The sequence below is a fragment of the Lepidochelys olivacea genome, assembly GCF_965140295.1.
Source record: "Lepidochelys olivacea isolate rLepOli2 genome assembly, chromosome: 1".
Classification (NCBI taxonomy): Eukaryota; Metazoa; Chordata; order Testudines; family Cheloniidae; genus Lepidochelys; species Lepidochelys olivacea.
The window spans coordinates 317,055,013-317,076,492 of record NC_140411.1 but is presented as its reverse complement, the minus strand read 5'-3'; positions in this window follow the sequence as shown (position 1 = coordinate 317,076,492).

The window sequence follows — 21,480 nt, the reverse complement described above, 5'->3', positions numbered from 1 at the left end:
TCACTAGGAGGGTGGTGAAGCACTGGAATGGGTTACCTAGGGAGGTGATGGAATCTCCATCCTTTGAGGTTTTTATGGCCTGGCTTGACAAAGTCCTGGGTGGTATGATTTAGTTGGTGTTGGACCTGCCTTGAGCAGGGGGTTGGACTAGGTGACCTCATGAGGTCTCGTCCAACCCTAATCTTCCATGATTCTAGTGATTTCTGTTCTTCACATATTCCACCTGGATAGTATTTTGGAGGGAGATCATCACAGAAATTTTGAAAAATAGGAATACTATTGCCTTTCAAAAATTCAAATTCCCCTAAATGTCTATGACAAATGCATCCCTGAGTCTCACTACTGAAAGTGCATACCTAGATTTTTATTAATTAACAAAGACTAAGTACAAGGTGGATGACATAATATTCTTTTATTGGGCCAATGTCTGTTGGTGAAGGAGAGAAACTTTTGAGCACACAGAGAGCTCTTCTTCAGATCTGGGCAAGGTACTCGGAATGTCACAGAGAAATAAAAGGTGAAACAGATTGTTTAGCATAAGGAGTTAAAGTGTTACAAAGACCATTCAAGGTGAAGTGGGCAATTAACACCTCTGTAGTCATAGGACAAAGGGGGTGAGGGTTTAGTTGATTATAGATACTTGTAATGAGCCATAGTTGTAATGAGCCATAAATCCAGTTTCTTTATTGAGTCCATGAGTTCTAGTAGCTAACAAAAGGGAAAAATATTTATAGTGTCAAACAAAGGAAAAAGATTAACTGTAAAATCCTTAACAAACAACACATCTATCACAATCGATCCACCGCTGAGAGGACAGCTATACAGTTGCTGAAATCCAGCCACCAGATAGTGATCAAACCAGTAGACAAAAGGGGCTCTATCATGGTCTTCAACCATGATGACCATGTCACCAAGGCCAGCTGACAACTCTCCGACACCACCTGCTATAATGAACTAAAAAAAGAACGCCACACCAGAGTTCATCCAGGAATTTAAAGATATCTTTGTTGTGATGGGTGTGCATACCCCACTATGGGCAGATGGAGCATGCATACATTGACACACTTCCCCAGACAACTCCAAGAGAAACTCTACAACTTTATCCCCCACAACCCATCCTAGGGACCTTCTACTTGCTTCCCAAGATCCACAAACAAAGGAACCCAGGTCAATCTATCATATCTGGCCATGGCAGTCTTACTGAAGGAATATCAGGACTCACTGAAACCATCCTCAAACCACTTACCATACAAAGGGCCATTTTCCTCCAGGACAAAACTGATTTCCTCCAACATTAACTTTGCAACATTAACAATCTCCCTCAGAACACCATCCTTGCCACCACGGATGTCACCACCCTGTACACCAACATACCTCACTGCCTGCCTCAGATATCTACAGGAAAATGTATAACACTCAGCTATCCAGCCCAAATTCATCCATTTCATCCTCACCAATAACAACTATACATTCAGCAGCAAACACCCACAGCCATGGGTACTAGAATGGCTCCCTAATATGCCAACCTCTTCAATGGCCACCTCAAGTAAGAACTTCTGGAGAAATACACCACAAAACTAATGATATATCTGAGATACATTAATGATATGTTTATCCTCTGGACAGACGACGTAAACTCCCTCTTAGATTTTCACCACGACTTCAACAACCATTACCCATCCATCAAACTTTCTGTACAGCACTCCCACAACAGCATCAACTTCCATAACACGACAATCAGCTTCAGCAGTGGAACCCAACAGACAATTATATATAAGAAACCCATGTGTAGTGAATTAGTTCATTCTATCATCCATTTATCATTGTGTTATGTGGTGTTATGGTCAATTCAGATGGCATTTCATATATAATCAATGTATGTTAAATAGATTTAAGTTTTAGGATTTTTAATTAGTTTGGGGTGGTAAGTGTGTAGAAGGTATAGAAGTAAAGCATGGCTGAAACATAAGGCCTAGAGGCTGAGACCTGTAAGATTTTAGCTTAGCCATAGTAGGTCTATACTTAAGAATGCTTGACATGAGTAAGTGACCTAGGAATAACCCTGTGCCTGTAAGGTCACAAGGTTATTGCATAATATGTGCCAATGGGTGATGTTGCAGAAAAATGGATTGCAACAGACAACAATGTATTATCCAAGATGACGAGACAACTGATTGTAACATCTTTAAATATCTGTCTTGATTGCAGGGTACATGTCATGCCTAGATGCTAATGAGAATAAAAGGAACTACAAACAACTTATGTAAAATGGGGCACCCCAATATTCATGGGGTGTAGAAGTACAGATATGAAAAAAGGGTTGACATCTTCATACATATGCATAAGGTGTTAGGTGTAGTCAGAATTACAATGTAAAAGAGAGTTCCTGGTTGGGTAAAAGTGGGAAGACCCAAGAGATGACCCCACAGGAAATCCTAGCAGGAACAATCTCTTAAGTGATGATTGTCTATTGAGAGGTCCACTGGACTCTAGAATATCTTTGCGGATGTGAGTATGACTACAGTTATATTTATTGCATAGGTTTTTGTAGGATTTCTATATTCAAGGGTAATTGTAACTTTATTTATTGCTTTTATAAAACTTGTAGTACAGATAAAACTTTGTATTTGTGATTCTGCCTGTGGTCATTATCCTTGCACTTGATGTGTTCCTGGAGCCTCCAAAAGCACCAGCGGCAATTTCACACTAAAACTGTAACAATCAGAGCCAAATACATGGTGGTGTAATACAACATCACTAAATGAACTTTAAATAAAGAAAAGGGCTACACATGGATCTTCTCATATACCTGCACAGATCCAATAACCCCCCCAAGCACACCAAGAAGTCTGTTATCTATGGTGAGACACAGATACAACAGAATATGCTCCAACGCGAAAGTCTGGGATATACACCTTAACACATTTAAAACTTCCTTCACCAGACAGGGACACTCCACTAGAGAAGTAGATTACATCATGTCTCCCAGATACCCCAGGAGAACTTGCTTCAATAAGGAAAAAAAGCCCTTTGACCACACACCATTGGAACCCATACAGGTATCATTAAACAATTATAACCCATACTTGATGAGGATCAAATCCTGTTAGGATATAGATATTCAGGCCTGTCTGCAAAGGCCTGTACTTTAAGAATTTAGGTATATGTTTATCATTTAGCTAGTTATAGAGGTATAAAAGAAAGAATCAAAATCACTATCTGACTGTATAAGGCCTTTTCTCACTGTGACAGTCTGAGACCTGTTCTTAGGCTAAGGCCTCTGGCTAAGCAGCAGAGGCAGCCATAAGCTGGGAAGCGACCGGTCACATCCTCACATTCCAAACTAGTCACATTGAAATAAGGTGCTATTGGGCTCTTAGGAATACAATCCTGTCCTGATAATGCCTATCACCTCCACAGAAAGGGAAGTGCCTAGAAGATGTAAAAGGAAACTTAGTTTGATAAGCATCCTGTCTGGCAAGAACTCACTTATCAATAGTTGAGATGTGAAATCCTCATTTCCCTATTGTTTATCTGTATAATCTCTGTCTGGTTCTGTGATTGTTTTTGTCTGCTGTATAATAAATTTTGCTAGGTGTAAACTAATTAAGGTGGTGGGATATAATTTGTCAAATAATCATGTTACAATATGTTAGGATTGGTTAGTTAAATTTCAGTAAAATGATTGGTTCAGGTATAGCTAAGAATATTACTATATAAATTAGGGACAAACAGGAAGTAATTTGGGATTCAAAAATAAGGCAAAAAGGAACTTGGATTTAAGCTTGCTGGAAGTTCACCCCAATAAACATTGCATTGTTTGCACCTTTGGACTTCGGGTATTGTTGCTCTCTGTTCATGTGAGAAGGACCAGGGAAGTGAAGGAATAAGCCCCCTAAAACATCCTGGAAGAAATCTTTCCTGAATCCCTTCTTTTGGCCTTCAAAAAACCCTTCCAACCTCACCAATCTCATCAGCAGAAACAAACTTCTCACAGATAAGGACCCACTCATTGAAAGAAGCACCAGACTCTGCCATAATAACATGCAAAACCTGCAACCATATTTCCACTGCTATGTTGATCAATGCCTCCCACAACATATCTTTCAAGATTAAGAGGTCCTGCACATGCCTATGATAACAAGTGGTATACCTCATCCAGTGCATGAAACACCCCCAGTAACAACTGTGTGGGTGAAATGAGACAATCACTATGTTCTCAATGAATTCAAACAGAAAAATGAAAAAGTCCAAAAACACCATATTACTCATGGGTAAACACTTTTCACAAAATAATCACTCCATATCTGACCTCTCAGTTCTCATCCTCAAAGGAAACCTGAAGAACACCTTCAAAAGACGAGCCTGGGAGCTTAAATGCATATCTATGTTAGACATGGAAAAACATGGACGCCGTAAAGACACTGGATTTATGGTGCATAATAGCAATCTCTAACCCAATAACCCTCCTTTGTCCTATGACTACTGAGGTGTAAACTGCCATTTCACCTCCAATGGTCTCTTACAACATGTTATCTCTGTATGCTAAACAATCTGTTCCACCTTACATTGAGCTGTGACATTCTGAGTACCTTTCCCAGACATGAAGAAGAGCTCTGAGTAAGCTTGCAAGCTTGCTTCTTTCACCAATAGAAATTGGTCTAATAAAAGATATTACCTCACCAACATTGTCTCTCTGATATTCTGAGACCAACAGGGCTATGGCAACACTGCAAACAAAGAATAAATACCTATTTCTGGGCTTGGCTCTACTCTCACACTGCCATTTACAATGGTGTAATTCTAGTAACTTCAGTAAAGTTGATCCAGACTTACAATTAAGTAAATGAGGGCAGATTCCAGCCCCTGAGTCATACTGATCTTCAGCTCTACTAGTTTCTATATCACTGGATATCATTTATATGTATAACATGTATATGTATGTCAGAACAGAGTAGAGATGGGTGGAGGAGATAGTGTCTAAACTTAATTTCAACAGGCTAGACCCTTAATTCAAATAGTTTATCTCCCCTAAAGTAATCCCCCAGTGTGGCTGGGATCCCACTTTCATGAATGCAAAAAGTGCTGTTCTTTTTGCTTCCTCAGTGAAGGACAAAGATGTGTCCTTTTGCCTTCTTCTTAAACCCCCAAAGTTCATTGTTTTGTCCTCAGAGACAGGATGACCCATATGGTTTATTCCCTAGCATGCTGGCTCCATGTTGCCTTCACATCCTCATGTTGACATTGTATGCAAATAGACTTCCACAGTGTTGACTTCCAATGGTTATTTTACATGTGAACCATGGTGGTGCTTTTCTGGTCAAAACCTGCTTGTCAGCCCTGACTCTGATTTAAAAACATATTTTCTAGTATATATACACAACTCCTTAAATATCATCTGGATGTACATCTTGCAATGTGATGATCAGTATGACATAGTATTTTAATAGATACTTCACAACACTCTCTGTGCTGGGTATCATGAGTTTGTCAGTCCTGTTGGAAATTACTGTTATGGAACAGTGAACCCTTTTCCAGTCAGAATGGAGGAGTTCTTAGAGTCACACTAACTTCCATAGATTCATAAAGTTTAAGACCAGAAGAGAATGCCTTCACTTTGCCACTGAACCAGTATGGGCTTTTAGCTAAAGTTAATCTCTTTCTTCATTGTGAAATTTTGGCTTTTTGGCCATGTAATAAACGCTTAAGGAACTCTCAAATTTTAAAAACTTCATTTTTATTGTTTTTATGTAAGCAGTGTCAGGATGAGCTCCACCCTGACATCTGGTGGTGAGGTGTGGCAAGTTGTGGAAAAGAACTTCAGGGGCCGATCTCATTTGCATAGGCACACCCACCCCGCCTAGAATGAGACCATAGCTGCCCAAATGGTCACTTTGGCTGCTCTGGGATCCCCAGTGTCTCTGTTATTGGGGCAGGAAGAATAAATTGTTATTACCCTGATTATGGGAACTGTGCTTGGAACTGTACTTGGCCTTTTGTTATGATGGAGGGACTCACCATCAACTAAGTAGCACTCGCTAGGCAAGGGTCATGGGTTCCAAAACTGTGTGAATAGAGAGAGGCTGGGGACAAGTATTAATACTTGGTGGCATGGGCCCCTTGGTGAGGGTCTTACATGCTAATTGCACTTCCTCTTTTCTCCACTGTGGAATATCAGAGCTAATTTTGATTCTATTAGGAGTCTAGTTACAGGCTGCTGAGCTCACTTTGGGCTAATGTGCAAAGCACTGAGGCTCCCCTACTGCAAGCTGAATTCACCAAAGAACTGAACTGACTAAGAGCTGAAATCACTGAGTGTTGTGTTAAGTAGTGGGGGAGCCTGACGATATATTGTGGAGCAGTTTGTGGGACGGCTGGAGTGCCTTGTGGACAGGCCGGTGGAGCAGTTCGTAGGATGGTGGGAGCTGCTTGTGGGACATGGAGCAGTTTGTGGACCGGCTGGTGGAGCAGTTCGTGGGAGGGCGGGAGCTGCTTGTGGGCCGCGGAGCGGAGCTGAGCGAAGGAGTTCATGGGGCGGCTGGTGGAGTGGAGCGGAGCAAAGCGAAGGCCTATGGAGCTGTGGGGCGGTCAGCTTCAGATCTTGTATAAGGTGCCTCTTACCCCCGTCCCATCTCCATCCAGGTTGGGAGATAAAGCTCCGCAGATAAACTTTCAAACTCTGGGGCTGCCCTGACCAGGGACAGAGACTTTTGGGTCATTGGACTTTTGGGACTTTGGGTGATTTGGGGTTGCTGGACTCAAGAACCAAAGGGAAAGGGGCATGCCCCAATTTGCTTGGGGTGGGTTTTTTTGCTCATGGGTTGTGTTATGAATCCTGTTGGTGGTGTTTCCCCAACATAATGCCACATTGTTTCTCTCTGTTATTAAAAGGCTTTTTGCTACACTCAGACTATGTGCTTGTGAGAGGGGAAGTATTGCCTCTTGGAGGCGCCCAGCAGGGGTGGTATATATTTGTCCCAGGTCACTGGGTGGGGGCTCGAGCCGGTTTGCATTGTGTTATTGGAATGGATCCCCTAGATATTGAACCCGGCCCTTGTTGCTGCCAACTCTGATGGGCAGAAGGGTTACATTTATATAAAAGATAAGCACATATTGTAACAAAACATATATAAATGCATGCACAAAGCATATAAATAACAAAATTCAGTATTTATTATTTGAAAAACCTGGAAAAAAAACAAACAAACAAACAAACCCAACAACAGCAACAAAAACAATCCTGATCCCATGGAGGTCATGCAGGGCATCAATTATAAAAGTGACTAAACAGATAAATAATTGAGAACATAACTTATGAGTATAAGGGCCTAATATATACTAAACTGCAAAAGTATACAATAGTTTCATGACATCTTCATATTTTTTCCAAGTGTTTCTGTTAGACAGAGTTATTTTTCCATTAATGCAATAGTGGAGAGCTCACCAAGCCAGTCTATATATGAGGGAGGAATTGCAGATTTCCATTTTTCTCAAAATTTTCTTTTGGCCACTAAAATAGTCACTGCAATCCATTTCTTAATGTTAACTAGTGATACCAATTCATCCAGCACCCCTAAAATACACAACCTTGGAGAAGGAAAGATAATGACACTTAAAGTTTTTGAGAGAGAGCACTAAATCTGGACTTCCAGAACACATGTATTTTTGACAGGTAGAGAGGATGGGCAAAAGTTTGGTATGTGGCTGTTTGCAGCTCCCACATTCATTGTGGATTGTTAATTCAGCCTTAGGCAAACATTGCGGAGTCCAGTAGTACCTGTTTAACATCTTGTTCTGGAAGAATCACAAGGATAACATTCCTGAAGTATCTTTCCCATTAAGTCAGATATCTTCCCAGGTTTCTATTGTGATTGTAAAGCTAAGATATTTTTCCCATTTTTCTTTAAGACTGAGAGGGAAACGCAAAGCATTACACCACTTATAAGTAATTCCTACAAAGTGACTTTTGTTTCCATATTTCTTAACATGTTCTTCTAGAACTCTCAATTTTCATTCGTTTTTGTCTGCCTAAATTTTTCCTCCTTGTAAATTCCATTTATAATTTTCTTTATATTAAGGAAATAGATATAAAATTACTGGCTGGGACTTTCCTTGTTTGCCCATATTGAAAGTAATCAGGTCAGGATCACTGGTACCATCTAGTCCGGTGATTAATTCATCTTTATGCCTCATAATTAGGTCCAAAACAGAGTTACCTCAGGTTGGGTGCAATACCTTTTGTGTTAGAAACTCATCACCTCCCATTTTAAAATACCCTAAAGTATCTTTTACTTCTGGCCGCATGAGCCCTCCAGCATACATCTTCCAAATTGAATTCCCTCGTAACAACACATTTTTTCTTTCTACACATTGCAAACAGGTGTTTAAGGAGTAACTCATCCTGTTCTCTCATTTAATTTGATGGGCTGTAACTGACTTTGATCAGTACCCTCCTCCTGGAGCTTGTTAGTAAGCACATCAATTCATATGCATTGAAGATCTTACAGTTCTCAGTTACCAATAACTTGAAAAGAGGTAATGGCGTCTTTAATGTAGAGTCCCCCCGCACACACACACACAGAGACACTTTACCAACTCTATGCTTCCTGAACTGGTTATAACCAGTAATTCTTCACATTCCAGTCATGTGAATTGTCCCACCAGGCTTCAGTAATGCCAATTATATGAAATTTCTTCTCATCAATGAGAATTTCCAATTCCTATTACTCGTTGCCCAGGGGTTGGATTCACAAAGGAACGTAGGCACCTAACTCCCATTGATTTGAATGTTAGGCGCCTAACTATCACTGTAAATCCCACTCCAGATTCCTATATAAGTAACCAAAAAATGTCTCCTCTTCACATTCTTTGCCACATTTGTTCAATTTGTTTACAACACACTGTGTACCACATTTGCCTTCTTAGCACCCTCTCCTTGTATTGCTAATTTAATGCCTCCTGGAAATCATAGCGAATGTCCAGATGAGAAAATTAGCCCTCCTACCAGTTAGATTCAAGCGATCCCTTCCATATATCCCCTCTCTCACTGGAATGTTGCCCAGTGTTCCATAAAACCACATCAGTCACACAACCAACAGTTCACTTCTGGTATTTTCTGCCTTCTCCGGCTCATAGGAATGATCTCTGAGAAGATCAATTGGACATTCATTTTCTCCACCTCTTTTCCAAGATTCCTGAAATCTGCTATAATCTGTGTAGTTCCATGTCATTGGTTCCGATGTTTTTCAATGTATATTATTTCTCTGTTGTCTGACCTGGCTTTTGCAATGCCTCCTTCAATATCATCTTTGTCTCTGTCAGAAAATGCAACATAATTGCAACAATTAGGAAAAAATGCTGCTCCATTCAAACTATATGGGTAATTCTTTCCTAGTTTGCATAATTCTTATATTTGAAATACAGTGAATCTTTTTTAGTAATTCAGCAGTTTGTGACAATTGTTTTTAAAAGTGGCTGACCCAAAAGAGATTTAATTTCTTGGCAAAATATTTTACATATTTGATCCCATTCTGTAAATAAATCTCTGCTTTTGGTGTGAATATGTGTTTGCACAGATGTAAAAAATTAAAAAAATGTTTAATGAGAAGTAGAACAAATATTTTAGCCATTAGAACGATTACTGAAAAAGGGTTAGAAAGACACACTCTTTAAATATTAAAACAACATTTGTTTTTAAGAAACATAAACCCCTAAAATTCACCTCCAGATTTGCCTTCAACAGTACAATTTGTAGTTAAATATGAATAATGCAATAAACCTGCAGGATTTTTTTCATACCACCTGGTATGATGGGCAGTGGAGTTGGTTAATAATACTACAATATCCAGACTCTAAGTGTGCAAGAAACAGGGCTTATGTCATTTTTTTACTTATAGAATGTGATTAGAGAATGCAAGTGAAATAACAAATAACAAATAGAACAATTAGATTATAATATATCATCTAAAGTATAGATACATGAAATATGTACAGAATGGAAAAATTGTTTGCTCGGGCTAAAGAAAATGGCCTGAGTATCTCCTGCTCCTCAATACTCCAGAGCTAATGCTGACTAATCACCCTCTAGGACAGATGAGAGATACATAGGTACTATAGCACCATCCTGTAGTTAGCAAAATTTAGGATAGGCTTCTTCTACAGAGGTCTCTCCCATTCTGGATTTTCTTCTCGAATCAACCACATGCCCTATTGTAGAAAAGCAGCCAAATTTTAAACAAAAGAAAAGGAGCCAGGTAAAGAAAGAACAGATCAGGGAGAAAAGGAAATGTGTGTGTTCCCTCTGAGCAGTCTACTGTCCGCAAAATTAGCAAAGAAAGCCTGGGAGAAAAGTGAAGAAATGTCTTTGGAAGAGGACATTACAGGTCCACTCCTCTGTTGTGTAGGCCTCATGGTCAGGACAACACAGAAGGTGAAAGGCACAAGTGGAAGTTTGGCAGCTAACTCCCACTGACTTTCAACTACCTGGCCTTTGTGCTTTTAGAAGTCTCCTCTATGCTGCTGCCACCAAATTTTACTTACCAGGTCCAAGAAAAACAGTAAGTTGTTGTTCCAAAGGACAAGGGACCTCCTCCCTAGGTTTTGCCATCCTTTCAGCTTATTCCCGTGTCTTCCAGTGAAAGGCCTGTGCTATTCGTATCATCTGTTCTAATGAACAGGAGTTGAAAGAGGTCATGTCCAGGTTCTCTTCTTCATCAAGTGCTCTGTAGCCAGCAAAGTGCCCGATGCTTTGTCTGCAGTGGAAGACCTTCTGTCACAACATTAAAGAAGGATGAATACAGTCTAATGATCATTAAAGTACAAGTTCACATTTGCTGCTATTATAATAAATAGAAAGATAACTAAGCCCTGGTCTACACTAGGACTTTAGGTCGAATTTAGCAACGTTAAATCGATTTAAACCTGCACCTGTCCACACAGTGAAGCCCTTTATTTCGACTTAAAGGGCTCTTAACATCGATTTCCTTACTCCACCCTTGACAAGTGGATTAGCGCTTAAATCGACGTTCCCAGCTCGAATTTGGGGTACTGTGGACACAATTCGATGGTATTGGCCTCCGGGAGCTATCCCAGAGTGCTCCATTCTGACCGCTCTGGACAGCACTCTCAACTCAGATGCACTGGCCAGGTAGACAGGAAAAGAACCGCAAACTTTTGAATCTCATTTCCTGTTTGGCCAGCGTGGCAAGCTGCAGGTGACCATGCAGAGCTCATCAGCACAGGTGACCATGATGGAGTCCCAGAATCGCAAAAGAGCTCCAGCATGGACTGAACGGGAGGTACGGGAGCTGATCGCTGTTTGGGGAGAGGAATCCGTGCTATCAGAACTCCGTTCCAGTTTTCGAAATGCCAAAACCTTTGTGAAAATCTCCCAGGGCATGAAGGACAGAGGCCATAACAGGGACCCGAAGCAGTGCCGCGTGAAACTGAAGGAGCTGAGGCAAGCCTACCAGAAAACCAGAGAGGCGAACAGCCGCTCTGGGTCAGAGCCCCAAACATGCCGCTTCTATGATGAGCTGCATGCCGTTTTAGGGGGTTCAGCCACCACTACCCCAGCCGTGTTGTTTGACTCCTTCAATGGAGATGGAGGCAATACGGAAGCAGGTTTTGGGGACGAAGAAGATGATGATGAGGAGGAGGTTGTAGATAGCTCACAGCAAGCAAGCGGAGAAACCGGTTTTCCCGACAGCCAGGAACTGTTTCTCACCCTAGACCTGGAGCCAGTACCCCCCGAACCCACCCAAGGCTGCCTCCTGGACCCAGCAGGCGGAGAAAGGACCTCTGGTGAGTGTACCTTTTAAAATGCTATACATGGTTTAAAAGCAAGCATGTGAAAGGATTACTTTGCCCTGGCATTTGCGGTTCTCCTAGATGTAGTCCTAAAGCCTTTGCAAAAGGTTTCTGGGGAGGGCAGCCTTATTTCGTCCTTCATGGTAGGACACTTTATCACTCCAGGCCAGTAACACATACTCGGGAATCACTGTAGAACAAAGCATTGCAGTGTATGTTTGCTGGCATTCAACCAAAATCCGTTCTTTATCTCTCTGTGTTATCCTCAGGAGAGTGAGATATAATTCATGGTCACCTGGTTGAAATAGAGTGCTTTTCTTCAGGGACACTCAGTATAGCCCATTCCTGCTGGGCTGTTTGCCTGTGGCTGAACAGAAATGTTCGCCGCTGTTAGCCACAGGGAGGGGGGAAGGTTGAGGGGGTAGTCACGCGGTGGGAGGAGGCAAAATGCGACCTTGTAACGAAAGCACATGTGCTATGTATGTAATGTTAACAGCAAGGTTTACCCTGAAAGAGTGTAGCGACTGTTTTATAAAATGTGTCTTTTTAAATACCGCTGTCCCTTTTTTTTTCTCCACCAGCTGCATGTGTTTCAATGATCACAGGATCTTCTCCTTCCCAGAGGCTAGTGAAGCTCAGAAAGAAAAAAAAACGCACTCGCGATGAAATGTTCTCCGAGCTCATGCTGTCCTCCCACACTGACAGAGCACAGACGAATGTGTGGAGGCAAATAATGTCAGAGTGCAGGAAAGCACAAAATGACCGGGAGGAGAGGTGGAGGGCTGAAGAGAGTAAGTGGCGGGCTGAAGACAGGGCTGAAGCTCAAATGTGGTGGCAGCGTGATGAGAGGAGGCAGGATTCAATGCTGAGGCTGCTGCAGGACCAAACCAGTATGCTCCAGTGTATGGTTGAGCTGCAGCAAAGGCAGCTGGAGCACAGACTGCCACTGCTGCCCCTCTGTAACCAACCGCCCTCCTCCCCAAGTTCCATAGCCTCCACACCCAGACGCCCAAGAACGCGGTGGGGGGGCCTCCGGCCAACCAGCCACTCCACCACAGAGGATTGCCCAAAAAAAAGAAGGCTGTCATTCAATACATTTTAAAGTTGTAAATTTTTAAAGTGCTGTGCTTAAAGTGCTGTGTGGCATTTTCCTTCCCTCCTCCACCACCCCTCCTGGGATACCTTGGTAGTCATCTCCCTATTTGTGTGATGAATGAATAACGAATGCATGACTGTGAAGCAGCAATGACTTTATTGCCTCTGCAAGCGGTGATTAAAGGGAGGAGGGGAGGGTGGTCAGCTTACAGGGAAGTAGAGTGAACCAAGGGGCGGGGGGTTTCATCAAGGAGAAACAAACAGAACTTTCACAGCGTAGCCTGGCCAGTCATGAAACTGGTTTTCAAAGCTTCTCTGATGCATACCGCGCCCTCCTGTGCTCTTCTAACCGCCCTGGTGTCTGGCTGCGCGTAACCAGCAGCTAGGCGATTTGCCTCAGCCTCCCACCCCACCATAAACGTCTCCCCCTTACTCTCACAGATATTGTGGAGCACACAGCAAGCAGTAATAACAGTGGGAATATTGGTTTCGCTGAGGTCTAAGCGAGTCAGTAAACTGCGCCAGCACGCCTTTAAACGTCCAAATGCACATTCTACCACCATTCTGCACTTGCTCAGCCTGTAGTTGAACAGCTCCTGACCACTGTCCAGGCTGCCTGTGTACGGCTTCATGAGCCATGGCATTAAGGGGTAGGCTGGGTCCCCAAGGATACATATAGGCATTTCAACATCCCCAACAGTTATTTTCTGGTCTGGGAATAAAGTCCCTTCCTGCAGCTTTTGAAACAGACCAGAGTTCCTGAAGATGCGAGCGTCATGCACCTTTCCCGGCCATCCCACGTTGATGTTGGTGAAACGTCCCTTGTGATCCACCAGAGCTTGCAGCACTATCGAAAAGTACCCCTTGCGGTTTATGTACTCGGCGGCTTGGTGCTCCGGTGCCAAGATAGGGATATGGGTTCCGTCTATAGCCCCACCACAGTTAGGGAATCCCATTGCAGCAAAGCCATCCACTATGACCTGCACATTTCCCAGGGTCACTACCCTTGATATCAGCAGATCTTTGATTGCGTGAGCTACTTGCATCACAGCAGCCCCCACAGTAGATTTGCCCACTCCAAATTGATTCCCAACTGACCGGTAGCTGTCTGGCGTTGCAAGCTTCCACAGGGCTATCGCCACTCGCTTCTCAACTGTGAGGGCTGCTCTCATCCTGGTATTCATGCGCTTCAGGGCAGGGGAAAACAAGTCACAAAGTTCCATGAAAGTGCCCTTACGCATGCGAAAGTTTCGCAGCCACTGGGAATCGTCCCAGACCTGCAACACTATGCGGTCCCACCAGTCTGTGCTTGTTTCCCGAGCCCAGAATCGGCATTCCACAGCATGAACCTGCCCTATTAGCACCATGATGCATGCATTGGCAGGGCCCATGCTTTCAGAGAAATCTGTGTCCATGTCCTGATCACTCACGGGACCGCGCTGACGTCGCCTCCTCGCCCGGTATCGCGTTGCCATGTTCTGGTGCTGCATATACTGCTGGATAATGCGTGTGGTGGTTGATGTGCTCCTAATTGCCAAAATGAGCTCAGCGGCCTCCATGCTTGCCTTGGTATGGCGTCCGCACAGAAAAAAGGCGCGGAACGATTGTCTGCCGTTGCTCTGACGGAGGGAGGGGCGACTGACGACACGACTTACAGGGTTGGCTTCAGGGAGCTAAAATCAACAAAGGGTGTGCCTGTACATCAAGGAGTATTTCAGGCAGGACTTCACGGAGGGTTCCAATAAGAAATGGTGCACCAAAGTTATCGTTGTTATTGGAACAAGGAGGTTAGCCTGGCCTCTGATTGATACATGGCTAGATTAACCTCGCTGCGCCTTCTCTGTGACTGACTGCAGTGTGATCTAGACAGGGGAGGAGGAAAATGAGTACAAAACAAATCTGGTCTATTTCTTGTTCTGACCCACTCCATCTATCCTTTACATCTTTGGCTGGCAGCAGACGGTGCAGAAGGACTGCATGCCATCCACATCTCATGGCTGCTTGGCAGAAGATGGTACAGTACGACTGCTAGCCATCTTCATCTCTTGTCTGCCTGGCATAAGATGGTACAATACGACTGCTAGCAATCCTCATCTCTTGCCTGCCTGGCAGAAGATGGTACAGTACGACTGCTAGCAGTCCGTATCGCCTGCCCGCTCACCATAAGACGGTTCAATAGGACTGCAGGACTAAAGAGAATGACCTGGTCAAGTCACTCCAAATTTAGTCCCTGCGCCCATGTCTGCCCAGGTGCTCCCAGCCGACGTGGCCAGGAGCACCTCGGACACGACGAGGACGACTACCAGTCGTATTGCACCGTCTGCTGCCAGAAGGCAATGGGTTGCTGCTACTGTGCAGCAAAGCCGTACCGCGTCTGCCAGCACCCAGGAGACATAGGGTGACGGTTACCTGAGCGGGCTCCATGCTTGCCGTAGTATGGCGTCTGCACAGGTAACTCAGGAAAAAAGGCGCGAAATGATTGTCTGCCCTTGCTTTCACGGGGGGAGGGAGGGTGGGAACGGGGTCCTGACGATATGTACCCAGAACCACCCGCGACAATGTTTTAGCCCCATCAGGCATTGGGATATCAACCCAGAATTCCAATGGGCAGCGGAGACTGCGGGAACTGTGGGATAGCTACCCACAGTGCAACGCTCCGGAAGTCGACGCTTGCCTCGGTACTGTGGAAGCGCTCCGCCGAGATAATGCACTTAATGCACTTAGAGCATTTTCTGTGGGGACACACACACTCGAATATATAAAACCGATTTAAAAAAAAACGACTTCTATAAATTCGACCTAATTTCGTAGTGTAGACATACCCTATGTGTTATATGTTTTGTTAGGCTTGGGGTCCAGTGTTCTTTTTCTTAATATGAAAACAAAAAGAGGAACCTTTCCTTGAGGGCATGTTTCGGAAAGCGCTGAATTTTATGAGCCATAATCTCTGCAACTGGTGCAAGAGGTGTAAAATAAATCTTCTTTTGCCAGCAAGGACTTCTGCCCCCAGGAAGTACTCCCCCAAAGGAGTACACACAAACTTTCCATCACTGGAAAGCGACTCCTCAGGGCTTTCCCTCAGGATATGGGAGCAGCTTTATGTTCCTCTGAGGGGTCCATAGGAGGTGCTGAATCAGCACACCTCCAGCACATATGCCTATATCTTGACATGTGCCCACCACCTTTCCATGACACCCGTAAGTGATGGCTGCCTTGTGTCAATACAAGTTCTGCCCTGTCAGGCTTTCAGGTTCTAGGAACTTGTGTCAGGTTTTATGCTGACAGAAGCAACTAAAGATCAGGGTGAGTCTTGTACCATATGTGGAGTTGTAACTTATAGTCAATTGATTTGATATATGAAATGTGCTCTTATGACCTATAGAGAGCCAAAAATGACTACATTTAACTAAAAGTACTTTTACATTTGTTTCACCATTCCATATAGGAACGCAGCAAATAATAATGCTATCTGCTTCCTGTCTTCATTCTGTTCTTCTGCCACATTCACCCTGTTAGCTCAGTGATTTATGGTGAAAGATGGACTCTCATTGATCTTAGTCCAAACAGTCAAACTAGTGCATTAAGCTGACATTGTTCAAAGATTCTGAACTCTAAGGCCCTGGTTTGCATGAAATACAATGGCCTACCAAAGAGACACAGAATTAACAGCTGTCATCACCACAGCGCTTGCCATAACTGAGATCATTTTAATTGTGTGCTGTATCCCTTTCCTCTACCTTTATTTGCTATTTGCCTTCTTTAGATTGCAAACTTTCTGGGCAGCCGCTATACCTTCCTGAATGTATGTAAACTTAAAGAGAGCATTTGGCTTTTACACAGCCTAAGGGCCAGATTCTTTTGCAATTCAGTGAGTAAGAGTATATTACTCCATTGAAGTCAATGGGACTACGTAGGAAGTAAGGTGCTACTGAAGTGGAGTAAGGGTGTCACATGGCCCTTGTCAAGTTTGTTATAATGTATTAAGAGAGGCGAAACACATTAATTACAATGTCCTTTACCTGAATCCAGGTTCTTGTTTCAAAAAGGTGCAGCTACCGATTCCAAATTAAAGATGACTAAGAAGAAAGCACAAGATAATAAACCTGATTGTTCACTGTAGGGGTGTAAGTGTTTCCATTTCAATAGCTTTCTCTTGTCAGATAGATTTTGCCATGCTTTCAGCTTGTTCCCATGCTTTCCAATGAAAGGCCTGTGTTGTTTGTATCATCTACTGTAATGAACAGGAGTTGAAAGAGGTCATGTCCAGATTCACTTCCTTGCTGCGTTCTGGGATTATGAAATAGAGGTAGAATGACCTTAGGAAAGACCTTTCCATAACAGTGAATTATTGCTTGAAAGCTGTTTAGGACAAAGAATTTATCTTCCACAACCTGCAATTTTTGTGCACAGTTGCCCGAATATGCTCACATTTCTCATGCAGTGGTAGATAATATGCTAGAGCACATATAAAGGGCAGCATGGATTTCAGACACTGGTTTTAATGGTTCATTTCATTAAGAAAGTTCTTAGAAAAACTGTTGTGTCATTTTTAGGCCAACAGGTTATGTGTTCATTTCTGAAATAATACAAGGCTAGTCTCTCACTAGGTGTTAAGCACCTAGCAGAGTAGGGACCTTGATCCTGGTTGAAGCCACCACAGTACAAATGATCAAATGTTATTAATAATGATACTATACCAGGTGTCACTATGTGGTGCTATTACATATTGTCCTCTAGTTTGTTTTTTTCTTTTCTTAGAATCTGAGCAAGTTTTTAGTCTTGGAAGGAATGCTTGTGCTGTTTTTATTGTTTTCTGGGCATAGGGAGCTGTGTGAGCAGCAGAAGAATTTGCTGAGTGCCTTGATCTCAATTCTTAAGGTAGAGTTAATTCCTATGAATGGAGCCTTAGTGTTGGGCTTAGAGTCCTGAAAGAAGGGATTGCCATGAATGCTGTTTGACCATCTTGCTTTACGACTGGGTTTTATGTGTAAATACATTTTCAAACTAGAACCTTTGTGCTTTCTCCCATAGTTCCCCTCCTGTGTGGGAAAAGTTTAACTATCCACAAAGCTATCTCATTATCCACCTTCAAAACTCTCATTTACTATGAGGCCTACAAAAATCTTGATAACACCTAGGCTGGTGGTGTGCTGAGACCACAGGCTGCCAGTGTTGATCAATATTGTCTGATTGCTTCTACTCCCCAGGCAGTCTGTATCCATTTGTTGTGTCTTCTTTTAGATTGCAAGCTCTTTGGGACAGGGACTTTTTTGTTCTGCGTTTGTACAGTACCTACTATAATGGGGTCCTAGTTCATGACTGAGACTTTTATGTGTTATGATAATCATAGAATCATAGGATTAGATGAGACCTTGAGAGATCATCTAGTCCAGTCCCTTGCATTCAAGGCAGGACTACGTATTATCTAGACCATCCCTGACAGGTGTTTGTCTAACCTGCTCTTAAAAATCTCCAGAGATTCCACAACCTCCCTAGCCTATTTATTTCAGTGCTTAACCACACTCACAGTTAGGAAGTTTTTTCCTAATATCCAACCTAAACTGCCCTTGCTACAATTTAAGCCCATTGCTCCTTGTCCTATCCTCAGAAGTTAAGAATTTTTTTTTTCTCTCCTGCTTGTAATAACCATTTTTTATTTGAAAATTGTTATCATGTCCCCTCTCGGTCTTCTCTTCTCCAAATTAAACAAACCTAATTTTTTCAATCGTCTCACATAGGTCATGTTTTCTAGACCTTTAATCATTTTTATTGCTCTTCTCTGGACCTTCTCCAATTTGTCCACATCTTTCCTGGTATGTGGCGCCCAGAACTGGACACAATACTCCAGTTGAGGCCTAATCAGTGTCTTACTTATAACACTCCTGCTAATACCTCCCAGAATGATGTTTGCTTTTTTTGCAACAGTGTTACACTGTTGGCTCATATTTAACTGGTGATCCACTATGACTCCCAGATCCCTTTCCGCAATACTCCTTTCTAGGCAGTCATTTCCCATTTTGTATGTGTACAACTGATTGTTCCTTCCTAGGTGGAGTATTTTGTATTTGTCCTTATTGAATTTCATTCTATTTACTTCAGACCATTTCTCCAGTTTGTCCAGATCATTTTGAATTTTAATCCTCTCCTCCAAAGCACTTGCAATGCCTCCCAGCTTGGTATCATCCACAGACTTTATGAGCGTACTCTCTATGCGATAATCTAAATAACTGATGAAGGTATTGAACAGAACCAGACCCAGAACAGATACCTTAGGGACCCCACATTATTTATAATATAAATAATAAGTAATCATAGAAAGTCACACTTAGAGTATCTGCATCACTGTTTTCTCCTTCACTTAGAAGCTGACCTACAAAGAACCATACATCTATTACTAATCAGCAGAAGGTCGATAGTGGTGTCAGAACACGACAGTGCAGTTATAAGAAGGGGCAACAATATACAGAGATAGGGCTTGATATTTAAGCTATTCCTATATGCATTAAAAGTAGCTAAGCATTATTATTATGGAGGCACCATAACAACTCAATATTTAAGGTTGAATTTTGATGTTAAGTCAGGGATTTTCCCTCTTTTGCATGAAAAATACAGAGTATATTCCCTAAAATTACAGCACTCACTCTTTAAGTGCAGAATGAATTTTTGGAGAATTTACAGACAACCAAAGTAATTGCCTATGTAAATGGCTCCTGCTGCTGGACTTGATTACACTGCTCTTCAAATCCTCTGTAGTGCTCACATGAGCATTTAAGCATATATATAGAAATAGAGGTATGTATTTATATGTAAAGTGACTAGATTGTAGAGCTCCAACTCATGCTCTTACTCACATAAGCACCCATTGATATCGACAGGACCACTCATGTCATTACCAAAGCGCATGGGTTGGGACTGTGGCCCATGCTTTGTGGAAGGCTGTGGAATGAAAGGTACCATTTCAATGTATACCATAATCTGATGGCATTTTTTCCAACTGTTTTGTGCCAGTATTTGAAGGTCTTTCTTCAGCTGCTTGTAAACAAACAAACAAAAAACCCAGCCCCATTTCCCTGAAATTTCTTCCAAGGTCACACTACACATTCTGCTGTTACTGGTAGTCCTTGGTGGCTGACAGAGAGCAAAAGCACGTGCTTATAAATCTAAGAATGAATTGATCGCCTGTGTAGCAACACAGACAGGGGCTTTATCCTGGCCCACCCACACAGAATATGACCACACATTAGAAAGAAATTAACACCAGTTTGTGTTGATCTTATGCATCACCCTACCATTTTCTCTTGATGCATTCAAAGGGGACTGGGCTTATGCATCTATAAAGGTTGAAATAATCCTTTATTTAAAATAACATTGTTTTCTCTGCAATGCATTTCAGAGTTACAAAACGGGTCTCCCTTATTGTAAAAACGTTGCTGGAGTCAATTCAGGGTCATCTGAATTAAAAAGAAAGCAAGGAATAATCAATTCTCTTTAGTAGTGTTGAGTATTTCTAAAAATATTAAACAGAAAGAGCGCTGAGAGTGATTGAAGTTTGGATCACTAGAAACTGAGGTTTCTATCCAGGTAATAGGTACAGCATATGCAGCTGTTATGTAAGGATGTAATGAGTGGTTGCAGAGACCAAAGGTCAACCTCCATTTTGGAAGGTAGAGTTCTGGACAACAGGGAGGTATTAGTAGGGTGAGGAAATACAAATAAGGGAAGGGGAGGAAACCCCTACTAAATATACATTAGGCACAGTGGTGGCAGCATAACGTATTATAAAAGTTGTATCCCAGCCTGTGTGCTTGGGGAGAGAGAGATGGAGCCCTTGGGGGTGTCATTTGACTAACATTTCAGTTTGTTCTGCAAGGGCTGGAGAGAGTATCTGGCTGTTGAAATGTTAGTCACTGTCTTCCTCATCACCAGTGCCTGTCGTCCTGGCACTGACACCCCCAAGGGCTCCACTCTCCCCAAGCACACAGGCTGGGATACAACTTTTATAATACATTATGCTGGCACCACTGTGCCTAATGTATATTTAGTAGGGGTTTCCTCCCCTTCCCTTATTTGTATTTCCTCACCCTACTAATGTTGGGGTGCCCTTATCCCATAGATTAGGTCTATTAATGACCTCAGCTTATTATCATATGTCAATTTGTTGCCATGGCTCTGGTTGCTGTTGTACTGGAATTATGTATTGATTAAATAGAGTGAACAGCAGTACAAGCTTCTCCACAGTGCTTCAAAAGTATATGGAGGATCCACTTTGAGGAATGGATAGTTTAACCTTGAGGTAAATAGGCTTCTCATCTCACTGATTTGCATTACTGTAAATCAAGAGTAACTCAGTTGAAGTCACTGGAGTTACACTAATGTAAAACTGGAGGAGACTGAGACCCAAATCCTCATTCCCAATGTTCTGAGCTTTTCTGTTCCCTACTATTTTACAGAATGTGCCAGAAGCAATTATTAGAAAGCAATCAAAACATTCATTAAAAAAATGAAGTGGGTTTGGGTATAGGAATGTAATGCATACTGTTAGGGCTAGCATTAGGAGACGGCAGTCTGAGTAACTGT